Source organism: Cibotium barometz, chromosome 8, assembly GCF_041138505.1.
Source record: "Cibotium barometz isolate CiBa-2024 chromosome 8, ASM4113850v1, whole genome shotgun sequence".
In the NCBI taxonomy this organism is placed as follows: Eukaryota; Viridiplantae; Streptophyta; class Polypodiopsida; order Cyatheales; family Cibotiaceae; genus Cibotium; species Cibotium barometz.
Window position 1 is genome coordinate 51,338,994 of NC_141053.1, and position 27,104 is coordinate 51,366,097.

Here is a 27,104-nt window from a genome sequence, read left to right on the forward strand (position 1 = left end):
CATGTTTTTTTCTCAACTTTAAACATGTATGTGTGTGTCTTAAAATTCAAGTGTTATCTTAATTATGTTATCTGATAGAAAATGTTAGAGTGACAAGGCATCATCACAAAAAATCTTCTTTTCATTATAAAAAGATGTTTTTATTCTCATAACAAGATATTACATTGGGATAAACTCAAATAAGCTCCATAAAATGGAAATATTTTACATTGGGATAAACTCAAAAAGGTTCCATAGGGAGCATGTCTAATGGGCTCCTCAAATAGACAAAAATCATTGGGCCTCCTTAGTTTATTGGGCTGCAGCGGTGGAATTTTGGGCCTCTTCAGACGAAGGCTCTACAACTGGGGCATTTGTAGGCTCTTTAACCTGTGTATCTGTAGCTTTGGATGTTTTAGCCCCCCCTCCACCTATCCATCATCTTCAGTGGCTCCAAAATTCACTTGCCTTCTGGCACTTGGAGATTCCCTGGCCTCTGATCAATATATTCTTCTTTATGCTCTTACAGGAAGTCTTTTTTGAATTAGAGAACTTCAGAGGTACACCTTTGTCCTTTGGAGTGTGCTTGGAGGAGGGATTCTTGGGTAGTTTCCGGCTCTCGGAATGACCATGCTTTAGGGGAGAATACATGGGCATCCCCTTGTTGCTGCCTTTCTTCTTTAGCTTCTTTGCTTTATGTGTCTTCTCTTTTTGTTGTGGAAGTGGGGAATCAGGGTCATAGGGGGTAATTGCTTTCTCAAGAAGAAATGCATTTGTCCCTGAACCACCAAACCCATGACTCAGGATAGTCATGCATCTAGAAAGTGTAAAAAATTAATTAACTTACACCAACCATGTCACATGTCTCTACAATTTATGAAGCATCTACAAGTGAATTGATATCCTTAAGCAACTCTTTAAGAATTTTTTTTCTTAATGATGAATTTTCTTGTAGCTTAAGAACTTTAATGATGTCTTTTTTATTCATTGTCTCATTCAGAGGTTGTACTCTATCTTCAGAATCATACATGTTTAGACCATAAATTTGAGTGACATATTGTCTTGCTAATTTCATCCTTCTTTTTCTTGCCCCATAAGTCTCAAACAAATTATTTATATGTTTCATTTTCCTTGTCCTTTATCTCAACCCAATGGGTGTGTTTTTAATATTTTGTAATTTACCACTTAAGTAATCATTTGAATCTTTAAGAGATTTGTGTTTTCTTTCAAGCCTAGTAAGATGTGTTTGAGAATTTATCAAAGCAGTGTTTTAGTTCAAAATATGATGTGCTTTTTCATTCCTAGATTGGCATAACCTTGTACAGTATCCTAAAAGACCATTTGCACCATCTCCTACAAATCATGAAGAGAATAAAAAGAAGGACACCTCCAGTTGAGGGATCTTTTGGGTAGAGATTACCATCAACCCATAAGTCGATGTGCTTTCCCCCTTCCATCATCCGAAGTTGGTTTGCTTCATTTGCAACTTTCAAAGACATTTGATTTACCCTGCGCGCTAGGTTGCATATTCAAGATTGAGCTTGATATTTATATAAAACTTTCTTTGGGAGGGACTATCTGAATTAGACATATCCCAAGATAAACTTCCAAAAGATGTAAATGAAAGTTGTAAAACATTAGAAAAGGTTGTTAACAAAACTTGTAGGTTCTTAAAAGATTGGAAAAAATTGTGCCATTAGTTGCTATGAAAGATTGTATTAGGGCTAGGTTATGAGCAGGAAAAGCTAGAAAAACGGCTTGGAGGGAAGAACATTGGAGGGAAATCCGTACACATTGGAGGGAAATCCGTACATGTGAGTGAGTGATTCAAAATATTCAAATTACAAGGGAGTTATGGCACAGAAAAGTGACTTTTGAGATATATTCAAAGATGTGCAAAGATATGCTTTAAAGACAAAAAATAGCCATGAATCTAGTCTAAACCATCATATTTGACCTCTAAGACCTTTACTAAATTAATATCTTAATCACTTTCTTTATAGGGCCCAAAATGTTTCATTTTTGACCCTAATAGCAACAATGGATAACACACACACAAAGATGGAAGGCTAAAATCTTCTTCTCCTTCTCACTTTTCATCATGATTTTTTTTCCTTCTATGATAGCTGAGTGACTCGATTTTGGTTCATCAGAGACTTTCACCTTAGCTATATTAATTGGGATTGGCCTACAGTACTTGAACTTTTGTAATTCCTCTCCCCAATTGTTTATAAACTTTCAATGTAAGTCTATTGCACCCATGTACTAGAGCTATTGGGTGGTAGTTTTTCTCTCTTGTATGTCTATTGGCTGGTAGTTTTCCTCTCTTGTAAGTCTATTGGGGGTGGCCTATAATACTTTATCTTTTGTAACTCCTCTCCCTAATTGTCTATAAACTTTTGATGTAAGTCTATTGCACCCATGTACTCAAGCCATTGGGTGGTAGTTGTCCTCTCTTGTAGCCTTCTATGATGACTGGGTGCATAGCATTTACATCTCCCATTTTTGGAGATGCTCCTTGGTGTGTTGAAGAAGTTCATCCCTTTCTTTAGATTGGGAATCCATATCAGATTCAGAGCTACTCCTTGTGTACTTTCTTTTGATGTTGTCAGCTCTATTTTTCTCATAGAAACTAAAGAGTTGGTGTCGCTTCCAATCTCTATTTCAGACTCCTCACCACTATTGGTGCTTATGCTTGAGTCATCTCATGTGGACTTAAGTTCACTATAACCAATCCCCTTAGCATCTCACCACTATTGGTGCTTATGCTTGAGTCATCTCATGTGGACTTAAGTTCACTATAACCAATCCCCTTAGCATCAAAAGTTAGAGCATGAATCATTTGTAAGTGGCACAACCTTAGGGAGATCCTTACCATCAAGTATAACCCATGTAGATCCTCTAGTTCCCCAATTGTAGCCATCATTTCTATCCAATTTAGATCATCCTCCTCACTTATGACCTTTGACTTGTAGGGTGAGTCTTCCCCTATATCAATCTCCTCCTTGCAAGTGTAGCAATATTGCAAAGGGATTGAATAGATGATACTATCATATCTCTAGTCGTCGAATAGTATACCACTACCCATTGGCTGTATGTGACTAGTCACAAGGTCTACTCTAAGGATTGAGTCATTGAATTGTAGGTGGACATGGTTTTTGGACCAATCATCAATGGACCATTTTAGCTTCATGCATGAATGAACTTCCTAAGATCATTTCATAAGAATCAAGTTGCTTGGAAAATTCCATCTCAATGAACGTATACCTCACCCAATGTTTCAATAGCTTGATCTTAAGGTTGCGTGTATCATTCCCATTGGTTTGATACCATCAACCATTTTAACCACAATGTTTGAGACTTCAACCTTGGGTTTGGCCATTTTTCCCCAGCATTTGTTGGTGATTATGGTGACTCCTGCACCACAATCTAGGACTCCCATTACTGTGATGCCCTTGGCCATGGCTAGTAGTAATGCATTGGATTCATCACCTCAAAGTATTGCCCAATTTTTTCAATGGAATTTTGACTATTGATTTGGCCTACTCATCCCCTACTTGGGTTGGATCTTCTATGACTCAAGTCGATGAAATTGTATGGTAGGGTTAAGTCTTGTAATTTCTACAAATGGTGGTAGTCCTACGTTGAGTTCTCCATTTAAAAGAGCTTTCAATGCTCTGAAGAGCTTCGAATCTCTACACAAGTGCATAGTCATCATGGCATTTGTATCAGAAGCCATTAACTCCAACAATTTAGGGATGTTGAGAGGAGTTCATGATACCTCTCTACCATATGAAGGCATTGGGGAGATTCGAATCTCCACTTCTTCTATGGGGTTAGGGTTTTCAAACTCAAACATTCTCCTAAATAGTTTGGGGTCCATACTTGGAGCCCGTGAGTTTTCTTTTTCCTCCAAGATGACATTGGGAATATCTAATGGTTTGTGTGCCTCCATGGGCCATAGATTTTCTGGGTGTACCATGTCTGATATTCTTACATGTCTTGGTTTTGGCTCTAGCTCCTATTGGGTCTTAACAACCAAATCTCTGAGTTCATGCACCTCCTCAACTTCTTTTCCAAGCTAGGATAAGAACCATGTTTGCCCTTAGTTGGTGCTTCCTCTGATGATACCTTTTTTGGAATATTTTTTGGGGTCTCATTAGACTTTAGATGAATTTCTTGATGCTATTTGGAATCAGCTTGCGTGCCAATTGAATCAAAGTCTTCATCTATTTCATTCATGTAAACTGGTTCTTCAACTATTCTCGAGTTTTCTCTTTTTATATTGTGAGACTTTCCCCCCTTCACAGATTTCTTCCTTTTATAGCCTTTCTTCTTCTTAGATTCTCCCGCTGAAGCAGTTGGAGTATCTATTTTTCTTTCCAAAATTGGCTGGTTTTTAGCCATTAGTTTGGTTATGGCACTGATAAGAAGAATTACTGAGTTTTGTTTTGACTTGTCACTTACACCAATCATATTGAGTGGTGTAATGTTTGGACCACTCTACAGATTAGTTACCACAGATTTCATGGGGTAATCCTTGATCATATTGTCTCTGCTGCAAAACGACTACAAGTGGTAGGTGGTGGTGTAAAATATGCACCTTGAGTGGTTTGTAGTTATGGATAATTAAGAGGACATTCATAGATTTTGTGTGGTCCTTAGCAGTGATAACATTGAAAAGGAATTCTTCTAGATGTAGTGGCATTAATATCATGACCTCTTCCTACAATAGCAAGTAGGTACACATGTTTGACTCCCCCTTGGGCATCAACTACATAGTACTCAAGAGAGAGTTCTGTGGAGTCTTTTGCAAAATTTGAGGTAGCACCTCATACCTAGGGTAATCCATAGGTTCCTCCAAACCTATTTAATTAAGTGGTGTGACCTTGGGAAGGGGTGGTTGGGGTCCTAGTATGGGTGTTGGCAGAGGTACATTTACAACATTATAAATGCCCTTTAAGATTGGTTTCTATGTTGGGTGGTCAGTAGTGTGTTGAGATATTGTGGCTAGAATGATAGCTTTGTTGTGATGGCGCTGGTGGTAAAGCTAGCTGTTCTTTGGGAACATTAGAAATGGCATGCAAGTGCATTCGACACTATGAGATGTCATGACCATAGCGACCATAGAAACTATAGTTTCCTTGGTATCACGCTCTCAAGATTGGACACTCACTTGTGGTATGAGCTTGTTGGAATATGGAACACCAATGTGGCTCTTTCTCAGCTAATGAACTCCCTAACTGACTCCCTCTTCTATCTCTACCTTATGCAATTGTGAGGCTACACTTTACAGTGCTTCCTCAGGCACAAATTACTTCAAGAATCATCTCCTAAGCGCATCAAAGTTTAAGCGTTCCTCAACCCTGAGAGTTCTAAACTAATCCCTTGCCTTCCCATGTAGGGTTAGGTTGAAATAATTGGTTCTAGAAATCTCATTGCGTTCCCCAAGGTCCTTGCAAACTTGATCAAACACTTCCAAGTGTCTCCTAGGATCTCCTTCTCCACGAAACTTGTGGGTTAACTTTGCTATTTTGGAAGGCTTCTCGAAATTTCTTTGACCACTATCTCTAACAACTGGGGTGATACTCTTAGCTACCAGTCTTCCTAAGAATTGAGTAAGGGCATCTGGGTCTATTGGTAGAGATGGTGCTCGTGTAGGTTGACAATAGGTCCAGGTACAACACATGGCATGTAAGATGCTACATGTGGATGCAACACTCTAAATCCTAGGGGGACTAGGGCTGGAGCATGTGGTGCATATTTTGATGGTATCCCAATAAGAGTTGTTAGCCTTAAAGCATGTGTTGGATCAATGGGTTGAGAATGGGTCCAACAACTTGTGATGGTATCCCTCTCGCTCTCGGCATTAGATAAGGAAAATGCACACTAGAGTGAGATGTGAAAAAAGGAGGGGGATGTGAAGAGGATGCTCCTCCCATAACACCCATAGAGGGAACAACTATGCCAGCTATACCTAGAGCAAGAAGGCATGTTCTCGTAGTAGGCATGGGATGTAGCATTGGATGAGTCGTTATTACCATGTAGTGACCGTAGGTATATAGCTTTGTGGCAATGGTGTGTTATCAGTAAAAGGTGTTGTGGTGGTCGCCATGCTACTAATCATTGGACTAGGAAATGTGCCAATTGGGTCTTGAGAAGTGATAGCTCTTAGCGCAAGGAATGCAAAGCTTGTGCTAGTAGGGTCTTGTGGAATAGTAAATGCATTTGGGTCTATAGTCTAGCTGGGTGACACTACAAAAGTAGGATCAATTGGGCTCACTCCGGTGTAAAACAATGTCGCTCATAGTAGGCGCTCCTGCCTTTGATGTCCTGACCTATAGCATAAGTGCCTTAGAGGGTACCATGAATCCTTGTTGGAATCTCTCATGCTCCACTATCCTTTGAATGCAATCACAAATGACTTGCAAATGGTCTTCCTCACTAGCGGCATGAGAAACTCACTGAACGATATCTTCCTAGCTCACCTCGAAGATTAGGCCAGCGCCCAGATCTGTAAGAGTTTCCTCTATGGCATTATACTCCCAGTCTTCTGTTAAAAGACATGGAGCCATGTGAGTAGCTTGGGCTACTAATCTTTGTTGATCTCTACGTAAGGTCTCTTGGTCTATAACTCTAGCAGCCCATATGTGGCTCACTATGTGTTGTATTTCTTCTAGGGTTCTTCCATTAGCGAGAAGTTGTTGCATATATGGGGGATCAACAATAGAGTAGCTATTGGTGGAGTGAGGTCTATCTAGCTAGGAATATCTATATGGATGCTATCTTCTGGTAATGAGCTCTCAATAGGGGTTTCTCAAGAGTTCACCTTAACTTCTACATTCATTGGCCGTGAATAGTCTGAGAAGCCAGAGCGAGCCCTAAAGGTAACTATCCATGCGGTTGAACAAGCTAGAGGTAGGTCTCGTAAACTTAGCTCGGGTAGGGAGTTTTCTCCCTAAGTCCTGAGATCCCTCCATTGTACTGTACTTTGATAAGGAGTCACTTGCAGCAATCATGGGTCCCTGCACTATGCTAAATTGGGTTCCAGCTGAAGGCGGAGCCAAGTGTTGGCTGATAACTCCCTAGCTTTATGAACCCACTTTCCTCCGAATTGGCCTCTAAAACCTACCCAAATCATAGGTGCACATGAGTAGGGGGTGTTTGAAGGTCCTACCGGATGACCTGGATAAGTTTGAGAATTTTTATTTTTAACTTTTTTTTCCAAAATGTTTTCTTAACCCATCTGGCACAAAAAATAATACTCTTTTTTGGGTCAGTTAAGCACTATAAGTGCTGGCTCCCATAGTTAAGCTCAACTATGGAAAAACATAAATTTTTTGGGGGTGGTACACAAGTTGCATCAAAACAATCATAACATCCCAAAACACATTTTGGATCAACTTGCGTATGCGCTTTTTTAAAACATATATATATATATATATATGTATATGTATGTATGTATGTATGTATGCATGTATGTATATGTATATGTATATATATTATATATACATATATATATTTATATGTATGTATATAATATATATATACATATATATATATATATATATATATATATATATATATATATATATATATATATACACACACACACACATATATATATGTATATGTATATATATTATATATACATATACATATATATATATACATATACATATAAATATATATATGTATATATAATATATATACATATACATACATATACATATACATATGCATATACATATACATATACATATATATACATACATATACATATACATATTGAACTAATGCAAAAACACAAAAAACCTCCAAAACATAGAAATTTCTGTGTGTTGCAAATCCTCCTCTAATTTTAGTTTTTATCTCGTTTTCATCATGTGAGAGGAGTAAAAATTAAGGTAAAAACTATGCTACAAATCTAATTCTAAGGTCAATTTAACCAAATTTTTCCATTACATGCTCATTTAACTTTTTTTCATTTCAAAAATGCAAAATGCAAAAAACCAAAAATGACAGAAAACTAGAAATTGCAGAAACACCAAAAATTGTAATGAGAAACACAAATTAAACACAATTTTGTAATAGAAAATGCAATAAATCAGGGAAAAAAAAACCTTTCATCATAGATTTGTTTCTTCCATTTTTGTCATTCTTTAAAAAAATAGAAAACAAAAACATAACAGAAATTAACCACACACACATGCATTCAAATTGCATAGTGGCGCCACTTATGGAGGGTCCTTACGCCATGAGAAAGGTGCAAGGAACAACCAAATGTCATGGGGCTTTGCCTAATCACACTCAAGAGCAAAAACAACTCAACCTTGAAGCCAATCTACCATGGCCTAATGCATAAATGCAAATGGGGGCGTCACTCATCTTGTTGAATGCTGGTTGCTAGGATTCTTGTGGCTATCGTGACTACATGAGCACCCAAGATATCCACTCCACCACCACTGTTGGACTCCAATGGAAGCTTGACCGTCCTCTCACTCAATCTCTCTCACACACATACACAATGAGCATATAAAAGCTCTAATTAGATTAGGAAAGAGGCAAAAGAATGGAGAAGAAGAGCACTCTATTAGTTGCATAAGATAATGAATAGTGAGACTTATAGGTTGACCCTTATAGGCAAAAGAATGGAGAAGAAGAGCACTCTATTAGTTGCATAAGAGAATGAATAGTGAGACTTATAGGTTGACCCTTATCTTGGCCCCTTGCATTCACACCTTGGCCGAGCATACTTAAAATATAGGTCCCTAGCTATCAAAGGCCACCTAGGCTTGTGCAAATACTTAATCTAAGCATGCAATCTTAATAATTAATCCCGTGGCATGCCTTTTAGAGATAAGTGGCTATCACACACGTAAAATATATAATATTAGCATTTCTAATGCCAATGGCCAAATGGAGTGATGGTTGCCAATGGATGGCGTCGATGCTAGAGAGGTGTCCAATGAGGCTTAACAGGGGTTGATGTCTAGAACAACTATTGTAATAGCACTGCTGAGTGGAATGATTGGTCAAATTACAGATGGCACAATAATGAGGTGCTTTGCAGTCTTCCTTCAAATGTTCGGGTTTGGAACATTTCCCATACCGGACTTTGGGTTATCCTCTGGATTTGGATGCTCTTGCACTCCCCTTGGTAATTTTAGCCAAGGCTATGATCATAGGTGCTTATAATTTTCATCCTTGTTTGATGATTTGTTTGAATCATCATTGGATGTAGAATTTGTCCCAATATCAGATGTTGCAGAATTTGACTCATGTGCCTTCTTTTTACTTTTTTGCTTCTTATTTGTATATAAATCGGCTGCTGCTAGTGCCCTTTTTAATTGTATAACTACCTCTCAAAACCAATGTGAGCTAGATCTATTGGAGCTAGAACATTTGATGTAGCTTTTTCCTTAGATGGATGATTTGTTGCACTGCTTCTTGAAGACCATGGTTTGGTTGCATATAGACCCAAGAATCTTTCTTCCATCATGTACTTCTCTAACATTGTACACACAAAGCTCTAAAATGGAATTTCTTGGACACCTATAGCTAAAAACATCTGCTTTATGTATGCCTTGTGTAACCCTCATGAATTTCCTAGTAGAGTAATCATTTCTCATGTTTGAACATTGGTTTGCTTTGATAAGGCTATAGAAGAGAAAACATAGAAACAAAAATGTAGAGGAATAAACCAACTTAAGGAAACCATGTTGAGAATGCAAGCTCATGCAACATGTGGATAGCATTAGTGTATAGATACTAGACCAACAACTCGTGTTTGGATAATAATGGCCATGCCCAACTGGCCAAGTGTGTGGACATTAGTATTAGGCTTATTTCAGTGTGAACTTATCATTATGTAGTTGTGCTTTTTTATGGAAGAGAATAGAGCAAAACTATGGCTCCTCCCCTCTCTCTCTCTCTCTCTCTCTCCCTCTCTCAATCTCCCTCCCTCTTCCCTCTATCTCTCCCTCCCCCACCATCTTCCCCCTCCGACTCTTTCTCCCTTATCCATCCTCCATCTCAAACTCTCTCCTTCCCTCTATCTCTCTCTCTCTCCCAACCTCGTCCCTTTCTCTCTCCCTCTCACTCTCCTCCCTCTCCCACCCTCTTCCCTCTCTCCTTCTCCCAATATCATCCTTTCTTTTGGGTACTCACATGTGCACAAAATATTACACACCCTCCCTCTCTCCTTCTCCAAACCTCATCCTTTCTTTCTCCCTCTCCCTCCTCTTCTCCCTCTCCCTCCTCTTCTCCCTCTCTCCCACCATCTTCCCTCTCTCCTTCCTCACCCTCTCCCTCACTCTTCCTATGCATAATCTCTCCTTCCCTCTCCCTAATCCTTCCTATCTATAATCTCTCTCTCTCTCTCTCTCTCTCTCTCTCTCTCTCTCTCAATATTTATCTCTTTCTCACCCTCTCTCCCTCCCTCCCTCCCTCCCTCCCTCTCCCTCTCCCTCTCCCTCCCCTTCCCCTTCCCCTCCCCCTCTCACCCTTTTCCCTCTCTCTCTCCCCCTCCCCCTCCCCCTCTCCCTCCCCCTCTTCCTCTCTCACCCTTTTACCTTTCTCTCTCCCTCTCCCACCCTCTTCCCTCTCTCTCTCTCTCTCTCTCTCTCTCTCTCTCTCCTTCTTCTCCCACTCTCTTCCCTCACTCCTTCCTTGCCCTCTCCCTCTTGCACCCTCCCTATGCATAATCTCTCCTTCCCTCATTCCTTCCTTGCCCTCTCCCTCTTGCACCCTTCCTATGCATAATCTCTCCTTCCCTTCTCCCTCACTAATTCTCCATGTCCCAACCTTCCTATCACTCTCTGTACTTCCCTCTCTCTCCTTATCTCATGATATTTTTTTTCTCCCTCTATCTCTCTCTCTACTCACTCTTACCGCATGCCAATGCGCATAGGAGCCATTACAATACATTGAATTCTATGGCATGGCATAGCATTGGGATGTTATTACATATGCATGTCATTGCATGGTACTACTTTATAATGCATAGTGACTTCATGTCATAAAAAACAATGAACAATACAAAATTGAAAAGGATAATATTGCAGGAAATTATGGGCAAAAGATAATTTTATTTCCCAGAATAAATTACATCGGGATCACATATTGTTTCCTAAAAAAACAAACAATGTAAAATTTAACAAGGCAAATTATAGTTAAAAGAAGACTTTACTCCAAAAAGGCTTCTATAACTAAGTACTTGTAAGGGCTATAGCCTACAATACTATTTACTAAAGACAACATGACATAACTACATAAGGGTTCTTACACCTATGTGCTTTTACAGGCTACTCTATTCTTCAACTCTCAATGGGGCTCCTCCTTTTCTTCACCAATGTAGCCATAACTCCGCCAAGTGCCAAATGCGACAATGGGGCTCCTCCTTTTCTTCACCAATGTAGCCATAACTCCGCCAAGTGCCGAATGCGACAGTGCCAATCTTCATGCGGTGGTGGTCTTTGATTCTCCCACGGTGGTTGTTCACACCTGAACTTCTTTTTCTTTTGTGCACGCTCTTCCTCTTCTAGCTGGTCTCGAAACTTGCCCTCCATTCTTTTGCCACACGTCTTGACTGGATGTTTGGATGTTGTGGCTGCTTGCGGCTGTGCTTGGCTTGCCCTCCTTGCGTCCTCTTTGGACTGCTGTCTCTTTTGCATTTCTTTCTCCCAAGCCGCCCTCACAAGAGCAAACTCTTTGTCAATGATATCTTTCGTGATGCCATAGGACAAGAGCTCGACCTCCTTGTTCTGTAGGATAACCTCTAGCTGCTCTAGGGTGTCGGCCTCAATAACAATCTTGGGTGGTCACCCTAGCTGCTCTAGGGTGTCGGCCTCAATAACAATCTTGGGTGGTTGCCCTTGACCTTCCTCGACTTCTTTTCGACGCCGCTCTTCTTCCACTTCTCTACTACGCTCTGCTTCTTCAGCTTCCTTCCCGCTACTGCGCTTCTTCAACCTCCTTCCTGCGCTCTTCTTCTCTCATCTCCTTTGCCTCTTGCTCTGTTACTATAGGTAGATTTGTCCTTTTTGCTGTAGTAGGTAGTGAGCCGAGTTGATCAAAAAACCACTCGTCTTACTCCTGTTCTTCTGGCATGGCCTAGGTATGTACGTGTGCGAGAGATAGTGGGAGAGCAAGAGAGAGTAGAGCACAAAGAAGAAAATGAAATGTGGTGGTTATAAATGAAAAATGACTTAAATATGTCTATAAATATATTTTTTAAAAACTTTTAGAAAATTTAAAAACACAAAAAGATTATAATCAGAGAGTTTAAGCCCATGAGGAACCGCACCGACGCTTACTTGTTACAACCCACTGCCGTAGTCTCTCCCTAGCATTTGATCGGTTGTATCCTTCAGTTCTTCTTGCATTAACAGTTTTCATTATTTGACGCCTAAGAGACAAATTACCGCGAGATTTCTACCTTTTTTTGCCAACTAGAACGCGATAGAACCAGTTGAACATTTCATGGAGTGCATTACTGTTGACTTTGACACCACCATGGCGAGTGCCCTTAAAATACACGGCCTTTGCTTGGTAATGTGATTTCTCCATGCCTTGATTGCTCCAAAGTGCTAAAGAGCCATATCTATCGAGAAAGTATGGCCCATGTGCATACAATATATGCTGCATAGAAAATTACAAAAAGTCAACAAACAGTATGAAGAACATACTACAAGGACACAAGAAATATAACATTACCATGTAGTGAGTAATGTGTGTTTCTCCCCATGCCTCGACCATTTCTTCTGTAAATCTTCAAGTGGCTTGTTTAAGTGCCTCAATACCATGGTCATCCAGGTGAGGTCGCTCTAGAAGATTGACCATTTTATCACACGCCTCCCATACACGTGCACGTTTTAGGCCAAGCCTGGCATCATTTCCTCGATATGTTGTAACATCACATATCTTCTTCCAAATTTCAAAGTTAGTGTGGCTATGAGAACCCAAGTGGTTTGATAGCAAGTGTCTTGCCTTTGATCCACCCATGCAAATTTTATAAGGGTTGTCTTGTGTAGGGTTTGATTTTCTATCCTTTGTCAAGACCACTGCTCCAGCATGTAGTCCAATAGAGGAAAGTACACCCTCTAGTGCACGTATTGACTCCTCGTCGATCTTTGGGCTCCATGTTCCAAACATAGTTTATGTGGAGCATCAATAGCTTATCCAAAATCTTGAGTCGTCTTGCATGTAATGTGCACACATGCACTTGACATAGTGGAATGTCCAAGATTGGGTTCCAAGCATTGTCCTCCTGGTCACGACTAGGTGGCTTGTCTTGGTCACAACTTAATATGCCATTATGCCATACCTTTGATCCTTTCCTCTGTTCAGCATAAAAAACGATTGCTTTTTTTGCACCCACCTGTTTTTGACTTTTGCCTTTGCTAGGTTGTTTCCCTTTTACTCTTGAGTCTACTGCTGTCTTGGAATGACAACAGTAAACACATGAGAATATAGTCGCACCTGTTTTATAACCCAACATACACTTTAAGGTTTTTAGATCGCCACCCAAGTGCCATTCAACGTTAAAGCAGCCTATCCCGGGAACATCAAGCTTTTGACCATTGACCTGACAAGAGACGACATGTTGAATGCCAGACCGTTCAAAATACCACCTCAAGGTATCATGGTTCTCTTTTGGGAGGACCCATGCTGCTTGCCACCAGATATTCTTCTCTGATTGAATGCCGTAGTAGTCTTGCATGTGCCCTTGACCCCTATTATTACCCATGCTGCTTGCCACCAGATATTCTTCTCTGATTGAATGCCGTAGTAGTCTTGCATGTGCCCTTGACCCCTATTATTACTATCTTGACTTGCATCCAACTCTTGGGTCTCTAAAGGCTTTCCTCTAAGTGCTCGGCTCATCAAGGTTAAACTAACACGCTCCAGTCTTTGACCTTTAACCACTTGACATTCATCTAGCTTCAAGACAAACACGGCATTTCCACCTATCTCTTCAAGTGTGAGGCCATAGTACTGAATCATTGCTTTTTGTAGCACTTCCATGTCAATGTAAACATTGCTATATGCATTGTATTCAAAGGGTTTGTTTGTTGGCATTGGCATAATATCCTCCACCCACTTGTACCCATTAAACATGGATGCAATATCACCATTAGCACACTTCTTTGCCAGCTGTAAGCTATAAAGTGTTGGAAGCAAGGATTGCGTAACTCCCTTTGCTCGCAACCCTAAAGTGATTGACCTATACATTGCTCTGTAACCTTTCTGGCTAATACCTGCTGAGTCACATATATCAAGCATCTCTTTGGGTGTGACAATTTTTTTGATTTCCTTCAAGAAATGTCGACGAAGGGTCTCCCGCAGCTTATCATTACCAGAACCTGTTATCATTTCCATGATATCCTTCTCCTGAAGGACATGCTGAAGAAGGGAGACATTAACATTGTCCTCAGTGTTGTTACATTCTAGTATAGCTGTTGCACATGCCCTACAATCGCAAAAGTCACCCATGAGAGATGCTTTATTCATTAATTGCTTCTCAAAGTTGCTATAATTCCTACAAAAATATTTACCTGGTTGTTTGAATACGTCTCTTGCATGCGCCTGCTATCTTAGAAAGTAACCCAACAGCTTTACGTTTTCTTTGCCTTGCGTGATATCCAATGGGAAGGTGAGTGAAATGGTGAACACGACGCCGAAGATTACGAGTGGAGTGTTGAAGACGAACATAATTATTCTTCTGCACCTCAAGCTTCTCTGAGAGCTCTTTAATCCTCTGCATCAAACTATTGATCTGCTTAGTCGACGCCGCTTGAAGCTGGTTAAAGGAAAATTATGTTTGCCTCTTTCCAGCTGCCTCATCTAGCCACAACATGTGTAATCTCCTACAATAGCCAAGAAGGCCATTGAAACCATCACCAAAAAACTTGTAATGCTTTTGAATGGTGGAGGGGCACCAAATATTGGATCTGGTGGATAAATATTTCCATCAATCCAAAGATCAATGGCCTTTGCTTCAAAGCTGATCGTATGAAATATTGGGTGCAACATGCCTACTGCATAGGGTTGCATATTCTGTCTCCAAATCAACCTGAAGGCGGAACTTAGAAGGCTTATTGGTGATGTCTTGTAGTGCCATCTACAAGAAAGTAGGCTTGTAAGCTTGGGTTGAATAGGAGTGGAAGGAGCAGGATATGGAATCAAAAAATAATGGGAAGAATGGAGATGAGGGTTGCTTCTCTAGAGCTGCATTGTGGATAGAGAAAGAAGCCACAAAGGGAGCCAAAGAAACATGGAGAGGGTTGGCAATGGTGAGAAGGAAATGCAAAGGAGACAATGCATCATGGGAAGCTTCTTTAGTGCAAGCTATGGCTACTAAGCAATATAGAGAGAGAATACATCACGGAAAGGTTCTTCTGTGCAAGTCATGGCTACTACCGTGGGTTTGGAGAGTGGACCAAGTATTGTAGAGAGAATGCTCATGGTAAGCTTCTTCCTTGCAAGCCATGGCTACTACTGTGGGTTTGGAGAGAGAAGGCTCATTTAGGAGTACAGATCTGCTAGCTATGGAGAGATGACCAAGTATTGTAGAGAGAATGCTCATGGTAAGCTTCTTCCTTGTTGCAAGCCATGGCTACTACTGTGGGTTTGGAGAGAGAAGGCTCATTTAGGAGTACAGATCTGCTAGCTATGGCCTTTGGAATAGAGAAAGAAGCCTTTTTCCATGGAGAAGGAGTGCAGGGCGTTTTTTAGAGAGAGGATGTAGAGAGAGAAAGAGATCTGGTGCACACACAAAAAAGGGGGGAAGAAAGTGACGAATTTTTGAAACGTTTAGAATTCGAAAAGGTAGATAACTGACTATGATAGAGAGAGGCTATGATAACTGATTGACAGTCCAAAAGTAAGCTTTAAAGTCACCTAGGTGGCCAGATCTAAGAAGATCTCCTTTTTTTTATTTTTCTTATTTTTTGTGAAAAATCAAATATATGCTTTTAGGACTAGGCCTCTAGGCTTGGTCAAAGATGGATTAGCATTTTAAGCATTTCACTAAACGTCCAAATTAAAGGGCCCAAGAAGACTCCATTGAGTTCCTAATGAATTGAAAATCTAACAAAAAAGTTTCAAAAAATATGTCAAAATAGAGACAATGTTTATTATTGCTATATTCAATCTAAAAAAATTTGATACGAGTGTAAAAAGAGGCTATTTTCTAAACATACAACTTATGGTTCCTCATAATCATTGCTATCTATATCAACACCATCACTAGTTGATGTGTCTTTCCCTGCTGAGAAGGTAGACGAGGCATCCTCTTCTTCACTCTCCATAAATACATTTTTTTCTTCTATGTGGATACTTGAAGTTTAGACTCCTTGGGTCATCTACCATGTTAGCATGATTGAGGATGTGCTATAGAGTGCAACTATAAAAAACTATCTATTTATATGAATATATTACAAAAGTGTTATCTTGATACAGCTATTATCTTAATTATAAAACTATATTTTGGTTCTTGTAATGAGAGTAGTATTAAAATCCATTTTGAATCTCTCACGTATCACAATTTCTTAATTGATAATATATTCTTTTTTTAAAGAGTTCGTTACGTACATATGAATTTTAAAATATCATGAATAAGATATTTTATAGCTCAATTATTAAAATTGATAATTTTTACACTTTAAAAAGACTATAAATTCATCTATCAAATGGACATATATTATTATTGAAGATGGGCATGTTACATGATGAGACATTGATGTTTTTGTCTATCTGAAGAAGACAGAGAGTTTGGTTTGTGTTAGTTGTGAATTGATACAAAGTCTTTTGTTTTTACGTTTTAGTTATGATGATTGAGTTATTTTGGTTGAGTTCTTGAGATGAAGCACCTGCGTGTGTCAGTGAAGTGACTGGTACGCTGTGCTGAGTTAGTGCTGATCAATTGAGAGATTGTACAGGACCAACTATGTGTCAGCTGTGCATCAGATATAGTCAGGTGAAGGTGTATTGGCCTTGATTTGGTTTGTTTGAGTCTGAAAGAATTGGTGAGTCACAGCTGACTGTTAGAGGTCAACCAGTAGTCAAGTAGTTAGTAGTCAACAGTCAACACTCAGACGAATTAGTGGTCTAAGTAATGATCCTAAGTTAGTTGTGTGTCTACAGTCAGCAATCAAATGGATTAGTTGCCTAAGTGATGAGTCAGCTGTGTGTCAGCAAAGTGTAGATTGTGTGATGAATCCTGGTTTAGTTTGAGTGGTTTAAGTATCTAGAGGTGTCAGCGGATGCATAGGAGAGGAAGCCTGCATTACCTGATTCAATTTAGTCAACTTTGAGAGGGCAGTCAGATTGGAGTCAGCTCTGTGTCAGCTGCAGTTAACAAAGAGTCGTTAGTGTGATATCTTGATGAGTTTGAAGTATCCCATTAGGAACTCAATGGAGTCTTTTTGGGTCCTTTTATTTGCCATTGCCTAATGGAGGTGATTAAGAAATTGACAAATAGGGAGATTACATGTGGACTAAAACCAATGGTTTGTAAGAGCCTAGAAGGTAGTGGTCAAACTTAGAATAATAGGCTAAATAGGCTCTTTTTTAATTTTTAAAATCACCTAAAACTCAAAAAATTTATATATATATGAATTTTTCCTCTATTTTTTATAGAAAAGGATAGCTGCAGCCATCATTAAATAAGGTCTCTAAAGTGATAGATGCCCAAAAACGAGCTCCCATCATTATCTTGCATTCAATGCACATTCCCCTTCACTTTCCACTATCCCTCTCTCCCATCTTCCCTCCAAAACGTTCTCTCTTCCCCCTTTCTCATAGCTGGGCATTTTTCACTCTCTAGACTACTTCTTTTAGCTATCTACCTCTCTCTTCACTCACAAACCTAGATCTATAGCTATGGAAGCTTGATCTGCAACCTCCTCTCAGAAGCTATGGAAGTTTGATCCTCACTTACATTTCCTTACTTCATCCTTCTACCTCGTCCAACCTCCTTTTACAGAGTGTAACAGCAGAGCCAAGCTATGGAAGCTTGATCTGCAACCTCCTCTCAGAAGCTATGGAAGTTTGATCCTCACTTACGTTTCCTTACTTCATCCTTCTACCTTGTCCAACCTCCTTTTACAGAGTGTAACAGCAGAGCCAAGCTATGGAAGCTTGAGTTGCAAATGCTTTGGCTCTCATAATCTTACTCATTGTCTCCTCTCACCCCCTCTAATATCCTCTTTCAAAGTGTAGTAAAATAGCATAGCCAAGCCCTTGGAACTTGCTCTACAACTCCTTCTCTTATGTACATCTCCCTAGTCTAAGTTTTTTCCTCACCATTCTATTTTTCCTTTGCCATCAAAGTTTATAATCTCCCTAATATATACATTTGATGTCTTCTTCTAAAGCTCGAAGGCCTCCGATTAGTATTCAATCTCTCTCTTGTAGTAGTGGTCAAGATGAGGATGGGCATTGGAACATCAAACAGTACGAGAAGTGGAATTGGATTACGATGCAGCCTAGTACAAGAGGAACCCACAAGGTGTCAAAGCGATACGTTGATATACAAAGTCACCATTGGAAAGGACGGATATTGGAGCTCAAACAAGATCGTGATGGAAAAAAGCCAGCCAAGGTCCAACATGTTTACAAGGCAACAGAACTGACACTAGCAGACCATGACCAACGTCAACAATTTCCTGCAAATTGTAAGTCATTTCACCACTTTATATTCTTGTTTTTAAATCAATTGTGTGCTAATAATGGTATACTGAGCACTGCTTTGATTGTTCTTGGGTTCCTCTGCATAGATATTTTTCCCTCAAACTTTGGTGAGTGGGAGCCTATGGAGGCAATTTCAGGAACCTTTGAAGCATACCATGTGGAGCTTGGTAGTTTAATCTTTGGAGGGTGTCTAGCTGCACAACTTCTTGCACGAAACATCTTCTTCTATGAGGATACATATGTGGTTCCCACGACGACAGGAAACGGTACTGGAAAATTAGTTCCAGAACCTACACCAACTCTCACATCTATTGAATGGCCAATTCTAGACAATGCTTCAGCGGGCCATGGCTTGTTTGCAGATCGAAAGCAAGGTGCAAAATACTATGAAGTGCACATATGGATCTCACAAAGCAACCATAACCTGCTTCATACCTCTACACCTCTTTGTGTACCTGTTCCGTAGTACAAGTGACACACATCGCACCCCAACTTTATGGATTGCAAAGGGGGAGAGAGCTCTCACTTGTTTCTTATCACCTGCATGGGATAAAAAAGTTGTTCAACACAATGGAGACACCATCAGATGCTGAGTAATAGTTGAGAAGGTTGTGATGCGCTACCATATTGCCAAGCAACAGTTGTCCATTGCGTTTCCTTACAGGCGATGGAAGCTTACAAATGGAGAATGGGAGGCGTTAGACTCCGACACAACCTCTACAGAACAGGGTGTGCTACATATATCCATGCAAGGTGGGGATGTAGAAGATGTTGCTGTGAATGATGACTTGTCCCTTGCCAACTTACGTGACTACTTAGTTCTTCGATTCTCACTGAGTGGTGATTTTGCTTTGATAATCAATGGAAGAGTAGTGCGCAAAAGGCAGGAACGATCTTTTCTTTGTAGAGAAATTACTTTCCCTGGCTGTGTAGCTATCAAACAACCACTGGATATGTAATCTTGGATTGAAGTAAATACAATTTCAAGTTTTTTGCCTCATTGTCTTATTAAGGTTTTTCAATTGTCTTATGCAAGTTTTACTTTTTTGTGATAGTGTAAGGTTGGTCACACAAGCATCTGTGGCTTGAGCCACTAGTAGATTAGAAATGACCTTGTGATGGAAGGATACGTTCTTGCTTTCGCATACCATTTTTTTTAAAAATTTTGTACTTTAAAATTTTAAAAGTTTTTAAAAATTTTATAACAAGGTTGCCCATTTATAAACGATACTTTACTCATTTTCATCAATTGACAATTACCGTTCTCTCCTAACACTTGCTCTCAATTTCGCACACCTTTCTGTATCACACACTCTCTCTTTCTTGCAATCACTCATAGTCATGGCACCTCTACTTGACGCAATTATTGCACAGCTAGGAAAGCTTGAGCTATTTCGGGTTGATGAGATCGTCCCTATGTTTGAGGGAGCAATTGATGTGCGTGCAACAATGCATCTACACGCGGATGCTTTTACAAATGTCATTGAGTATATGGATCAACACATCAGCACGTACTCCATCATGTTTGAGGGTGATGAGGGCCTATGGGTTCCGGTTGACCTCATCAAGTACATATTCAGGGAAGACAAGAATTTTAGATTCCACCTATCAAGGTTTTTAAAATCCCTCACAGAAAAGGACTACAGGAATGAGGAGGAAGACTTGCTCTTGGATCTACAAATGGGCAACATCGGCACTTCCTTCATGAGCTGGGACATGGTTTTGATCCTTGTGTTACAAGAGGGTGTGGCGAAAGAAAGTGGCAAGGAAAAAGAAAAGGGCAAAGCAAAGCTAATGGAGCAAGTCCACCAAGAGGCCCATGCTGAGGAAGAGAATGTTACAGAATAGTGGGAGGCCTCAATGGCATTGGTGGCTCTACAAGAGAATGTCCCCGAGGAGGTTCCGGACCTACTTCTAGAGGGCGATGAAGTACTTGAGGAGGTCCCAGACCTTGTTGTCATGTCTTTGCATCCAATCATTATTGATGGGAAAGAATTTTTGTTTCTGGATGACATTGCAAAGACACTCGGGTTTCGCGAGGATGAGGCACTGTCTATTATTGCCATGAATGCTGGGGGTCAAGACAAAGGGAAAGTGAAAATCTCTTTTGAAGATGACAACCTCACAAAAGCACTTGCATACGATATTGGTAGCAATTCCTTGGAAGATGTAGTGGCCAAAGCGCTCGTTAAAATAAAGCAAGATCTGCAATTCTATGAGAGCGTAGCTGCCTTTGAACCACACATGCCCTTGATTGCTGGCGATGCTCAAGACCAAGGAAGCATAAACTTGACAAATGAGCAACTAGTTGCAAGTGACGATGCAACTAAGGTATGTCCTAACTTCTTAGTTGTAAAGCAAATGATTTTTAGTTGTATCATTTCACGCTTCCTAACTTCTATATTGACATGTTGATAGACTGCTTTTGAAGTGGACAAGTTTGCTATGCGCGTAGGAGGAACGCGGCCAAAGTCAGAGGGTCGAGATGCATCTCTTTGGCACTACATACCTGCCCTCAGAGCCGACATAGTGCGGGTTTTTCATTTAGACTATTCAGAGATCGCCTATGCCGAGCTCCTAAAATGTAAAGCACTTAGTGCAGTCTTGTCGGAGGACCCCTTAGCCTCAAACATAAATAAATGTATTTTGGTAGCTAGGGAAGTTGCCTTGTATTGCTTTACGGGCAAGCATCCTGGCTCAGTTTTAAGCCATTGTGCCCTTTCTCAGGCTCAAGGAATCAACGATCCGAGTGATATATTCCAAAGCTTAGGCCAAAAACCAGCCTCTAGAACTCTCTCTCCTGAGCTCTTCCAAGAGCTTATTAAAAAGATGTAATGCAAACTTCTCTTCCAAGTTTAATAAAAAAATTTTGTTGTGCATTGTAAGTTGTGATTTTTCCTGGCGTACTTGTGATATACCATCTCAGGCCTTGCAATTTCAAGCTTTTCATGTGTTAATAGAAAATATTGTTTAGGATTCATTTTAAATGTGATCATGACTAAAAAAAGTATTCGGGATTGGGTTAGAGCGGTACAAAAAAATGTTGTATTTATAGATATATACACACTCACATATATGTATATATATGTACATATATGTATATATATATATGTGTGTGTGTGTGTGTGTACCTATATATATATATATATAAAAGATTTTGGGGCTATTAAAAGATATATATATATATATATCTTATATATATAAGATATATAGGATATATATATATATATATATATATATATATATATATATATATATATAAAAGATATATAGGATATATATATGTGTGTGTGTGTGTGTGTGTGTGTGTGTGTGTGTGTGTGTGTGTACCTATATATATATATAAGATTTTGGGTCTATTAAAAGATATATATATATATATATATATATAAGATATATAAGATATTAAATATAAGATTTTGGGGCTATTAGGGCACCTAAAGGGACCTATAGGCATCCCAAGACCAAAAAAAATATCAAAAAATATTAAAAAATAGCCTGTGCGCTACGACGTGGAAATCTGCATTTTGACCTGGTCAAACAGGCGATTACCGCGCCGTAGCGCACATGGCATTTTTTTTTTTGTGTGTCTTGTGAGGCTCATAAGGCCCTCAATAAGGGTCTCTAGGCGACTTTATAGACTCTACCTTTTATATGTGTGTGTGTGTGTGTGTGTGTGTGTGTGTGTGTGTGTGTGTATATATATGTGTGTGTGTGTGTATATATATATGTGTGTGTGTGTGTATATATATGTGTGTGTGTATATATATATATATGTGTGTATATATATATATATGTGTGTGTGTGTGTATATATATATATATGTGTGTGTGTGTGTGTGTGTGTGTGTGTGTGTGTGTGTGTGTGTTTTTTCCTGTGTGTATAGTGCTTTTATATTTTTTTTAATGAAATGTTCATTGGCACTGAGCATACAAAAAAAATTGGACTCAACAAAGAATTTAACACAACTCAAAAAGCTTCCATTAATGTTTGAAAATGTTACAAAGGATTTTGGGAACATTACAAAAGTTTGTAGGGAGAATTACAAAGTGGGTTAGCCTATTGAGGTAGAAGGCTATGCTCTAAATGTAGGCGTAGGGCTAGGGCCATATCTACAAGCTTCAAAGTGACTCTCTTGGCATGTGCCATACACAGCACTGAGTCTTAAAAAACGGAAACTACAATATCTTCAGCAGCTTCTTGAAGAGCTTCAAGAGCTGTGCTTTGTATATGCGGTCAGCCCTGTCATTAAATTTTTCCATTGTTTCTCTCACCAGTCGAGAGAAGGGTGCCTTGGGGATGAGAAGATCTGTGCTTTTCTGATATTTCCTAATCTCTCGTAGCGCGACTGTCCCTGGCCTCCATTTTCTCTTCTTCTTTGTAACCAGTGGAGGCGGTGGTGGTCTTTGATTCTCCCACGGTGGTTGTTCAGACCTGAACTTCTTTTCCTTTTGTGCACGCTCTTCCTCTTCTAGCTGGTCTCGAAACTTGCCCTCCATTCTTTTTGCCACACGTCTTGACTGGACGTCTGGATGTTGTGGCTGCTTGCGGCTGTGCTTGGCTTGCCCTCCTTGAGTCCTCTTTGGGCTGCTGTCTCTTTTGCATTTCTTTCTCCCAAGCCGCCCTCACAAGAGCAAACTCTTTGTCAATGATATCTTTCGTGATGCCATAGGACAAGAGCTCGACCTCCCTATTCTGTAGGATAACCTCTAGTTGCTCTAGGGTGTCGGCCTCAATAACAATCTCGGGTGGTTGCCCTTGACCTTCCTCGGCTTCTTTTCGACGCCGCTCTTCTTCCGCTTCTCTACTACGCTCTACTTCTTCAGCTTCCTTCCTCCGCTGCGCTTCTTCGGCCTCCTTCCTGCGCTCTTCTTCTCTCATGTCCTTTGCCTCTTGCTCTGTTACTATAGGTAGATTTGTCCTTTTTGCTGTAGTAGGTAGTGGGCCGAGTTGATCAAAAAACCGCTCGTCTTGCTCCTGTTCTTCTGGCATGGCCTAGGTATGTACGTGTGCGAGAGATAGTGGGACAGCAAGAGAGAGTAGAGCACAAAGAAGAAAATGAAATGTGGTCGTTATAAATGAAAAATGACTTAAATATGTCTATAAATATATTTTTTTAAAACTTTTAGAAAATTTAAAAACACAAAAAGATTATAATCAGAGAGTTTAAGCCCATGAGGAACCGCACCGACGCTTGCTTGGCAACCCACTGCCATAGTCTCTCCCTAGCATTTGATCGGTTGTATCCTTCAGTTCTTCTTGCATTAATAGTTTTCATTATTTGACGCCTAAGAGACAAATTACCGTGAGATTTCTGCCTTTTTTTGCCAACCAGAACGCGATAGAACCAGTTGAACATTTCATGGAGCGCATTACTCTTGACTTTGCCACCACCATGGCGAGTGCCCTTAAAATACACGGCCTTTGCTTGGTAATGTGATTTCTCCATGCCTTGATTTCTCCAAAGTGCTAAAGAGCCATATCTATCGAGAAAGTATGGCCCATGTGCATACAATATATGCTGCATAGAAAATTACAAAAAGTCAACAAACAGTATGAAGAACATACTACAAGGACACAAGAAATATAACATTACCATGTAGTGAGTAATGTGTGTTTCTCACCATGCCTCGACCATTTCTTCTGTAAATCTACAAGTGGCTTGTTTAAGTGCCTCAATACCATGGTCATCCAGGTGAGGTCGCTCTAGAAGATCGACCATTTTATCACACGCCTCCCATACACATGCACGTTTTAGGCCAAGCCTGGCATCATTTCCTCGATATGTTGTAACATCACATATCTTCTTCCAAATTTCAAAGTTAGTGTGGCTATGAGAACCCAAGTGGTTTGATAGCAAGTGTCTTGCCTTTGATCCACCCATGCAAATTTTATTAGGGTTGTCTTGTGTAGGGTTTGATTTCCTTTCCTTTGTTAAGACCACTGCTCCAGCATGTAGTCCAATAGAGGAAAGTACACCCTCTAGTGCATATATTGACTCTTCTTGTCGATCTTCGGGCTCCATGTTCCAGACATAGTTCATGTGGAGCATCAATAGCTTATCCAAAATCCTGAGTCTTGCATGTAATGTGCACACATGCACTTGACATAGTGGAATGTCCAAGATTGTGCACTTGACATAGTGGAATGTCCAAGATTGGGTTCCAAGCATTGTCCTCCTGGTCACCGACTAGGTGGCTTGCTCTGGTCACAACTTAATATGCCATTATGCCATACCTTTGATCCTTTCCTCTGTTCAGCATAAAAAACGATTGCTTTTTTTGCACCCACTTGTTTTTAACTTTTGCCTTTGCTAGGTTGTTTCCCTTTTACTCTTGAGTCTACTGCTGTCTTGGAATGACAACAGTAAACACATGAGAATATAGTATTCGCACCTGTTTTATAACCCAACATACACTTTAAGGTTTTTAGATCGCCACCCAAGTGCCATTCAACGTTAAAGCAGCCTATCCCGGGAACATCAAGCTTTTGACCATTGACCTGACAAGAGACGACATGTTGAATGCCAGACCGTTCAAAATACCACCTCAAGGTATCATGGTTCTCTTTTGGGAGGACCCATGCTGCTTGACACCAGATATTCTTCTCTGATTGAATGCCGTAGTAGTCTTGCTTGTGCCCTTGACCCCTATTATTACTATCTTGACTTGCATCCAACTCTTGGGTCTCTAAAGGCTTTCCTCTAAGTGCTCGGCTCATCAAGGTTAAACTAACACGCTCCAGTCTTTGACCTTTAACCACTTGACATTCATCTAGCTTCAAGACAAACACGGCATTTCCACCTATCTCTTCAAGTGTGAGGCCATAATTCAAAGGGTTTGTTTGTTGGCATTGACATAATATCCTCCACCCACTTGTACCCATTAAACATGGATGCAATATCACCATTAGCACACTTCTTTGCCATCTGTAAGCTATAAAGTGTTGGAAGCAAGGATTGCGTAACTCCCTTTGCTCGCAACCCTAAAGTGATTGACCTGTACATTGCTCTGTAACCTTTCTGGCTAATACCTGCTGAGTCACATATATCAAGCATCTCTTTGGGTGTGACAATTTCTTTGATTTCCTTCAAGAAATGTCGACGAAGGGTCTCCCGCAGCTTATCATTACCAGAACCTGTTATCATTTCCATGATATCCTTCTCCTGAAGGACATGCTGAAGAAGGGAGACATTAACATTGTCCTCAGCATTGTTACATCCTAGTATAGCTGTTGCACATGCCCTACAATCGCAAGAGTCATCCATGAGAGATGCTTTATTCATTAATTGCTTCTCAAAGTTGCTATAATTCCTACAAAATTTTTTATCTGGTTGTTTGAATACGCCTCTTGCATGCGCTTGCTGTCCCAGAAAGTAACCCAATAGCTTTACATTTTCTTTGCCTTGCGTGATATCCAATGGGAAGGTGAGTGAAATGGTGAACACGACGCCGAAGATTACGAGTGGAGTGTTGAAGACGAACATAATTATCGGTAAATTGATTTATTGTGCGCACACGATCCGCTAAATTATTCTTCTGCACCTCAAGCTCCTCTGAGAGCTCTTTAATCCTCTGCATCAAACTATTGATCTGCTTAGTCGACGCCGCTTGAAGCTGGTCGAAGGCAAATTGTGTTTGCCTCTTTCCAGCTGCCTCATCTAGCCACAACATGTGTAATCTCCTACAATAGCCAAGAAGGCCATTGAAACCATCACCAACAAACTTCAAAAAACTTATAATGCTTTTGAATGGTGGAGGGGCACTAGATATTGGATCTGGTGGATAAAGATTTCCATCAATCCAAAGATCAATGGCCTTTGCTCCTTGCATTTGAAGCTGATCGTATGAAATATTGGGTGCAACATGCCTACTGCGTAGGGTTGCGTATTCTGTCTCCAAATCAACCTGAAGGCGGAACTTAGAAGGCTTATTGGTGATGTCTTGTAGTGCCATCTACAAGAAAGTAGGCTTGTAAGCTTGGGTTGAATAGGAGTGGAAGGAGCAGGATATGGAATCAAAAAATAATGGGAAGAATGGAGATGAGGGTTGCTTCTCTAGAGCTGCATTGTGGATAGAGAAAGAAGCCGCAACAAAGGGAGCCAAAGAAACATAGAGAGGGTTGGCAATGGTGAGAAGGAAGTGCAAAGGAGACAATGCATCATGGGAAGCTTCTTTAGTGCAAGCTATGGCTGCTAAGCAATATAGAGAGAGAATATATCACGGAAAGGTTCTTCTGTGCAAGTCATGGCTACTACTGTGGGTTTGGAGAGAGGACCAAGTATTGTAGAGAGAATGCTCATGGTAAGCTTCTTCCTTGCAAGCCATGGCTACTACTGTGGGTTTGGAGAGAGAAGGCTCATTTAGGAGTACAGATCTGCTAGCTATGGAGAGATGACCAAGTATTGAAGAGAGAATGCTCATGGTAAG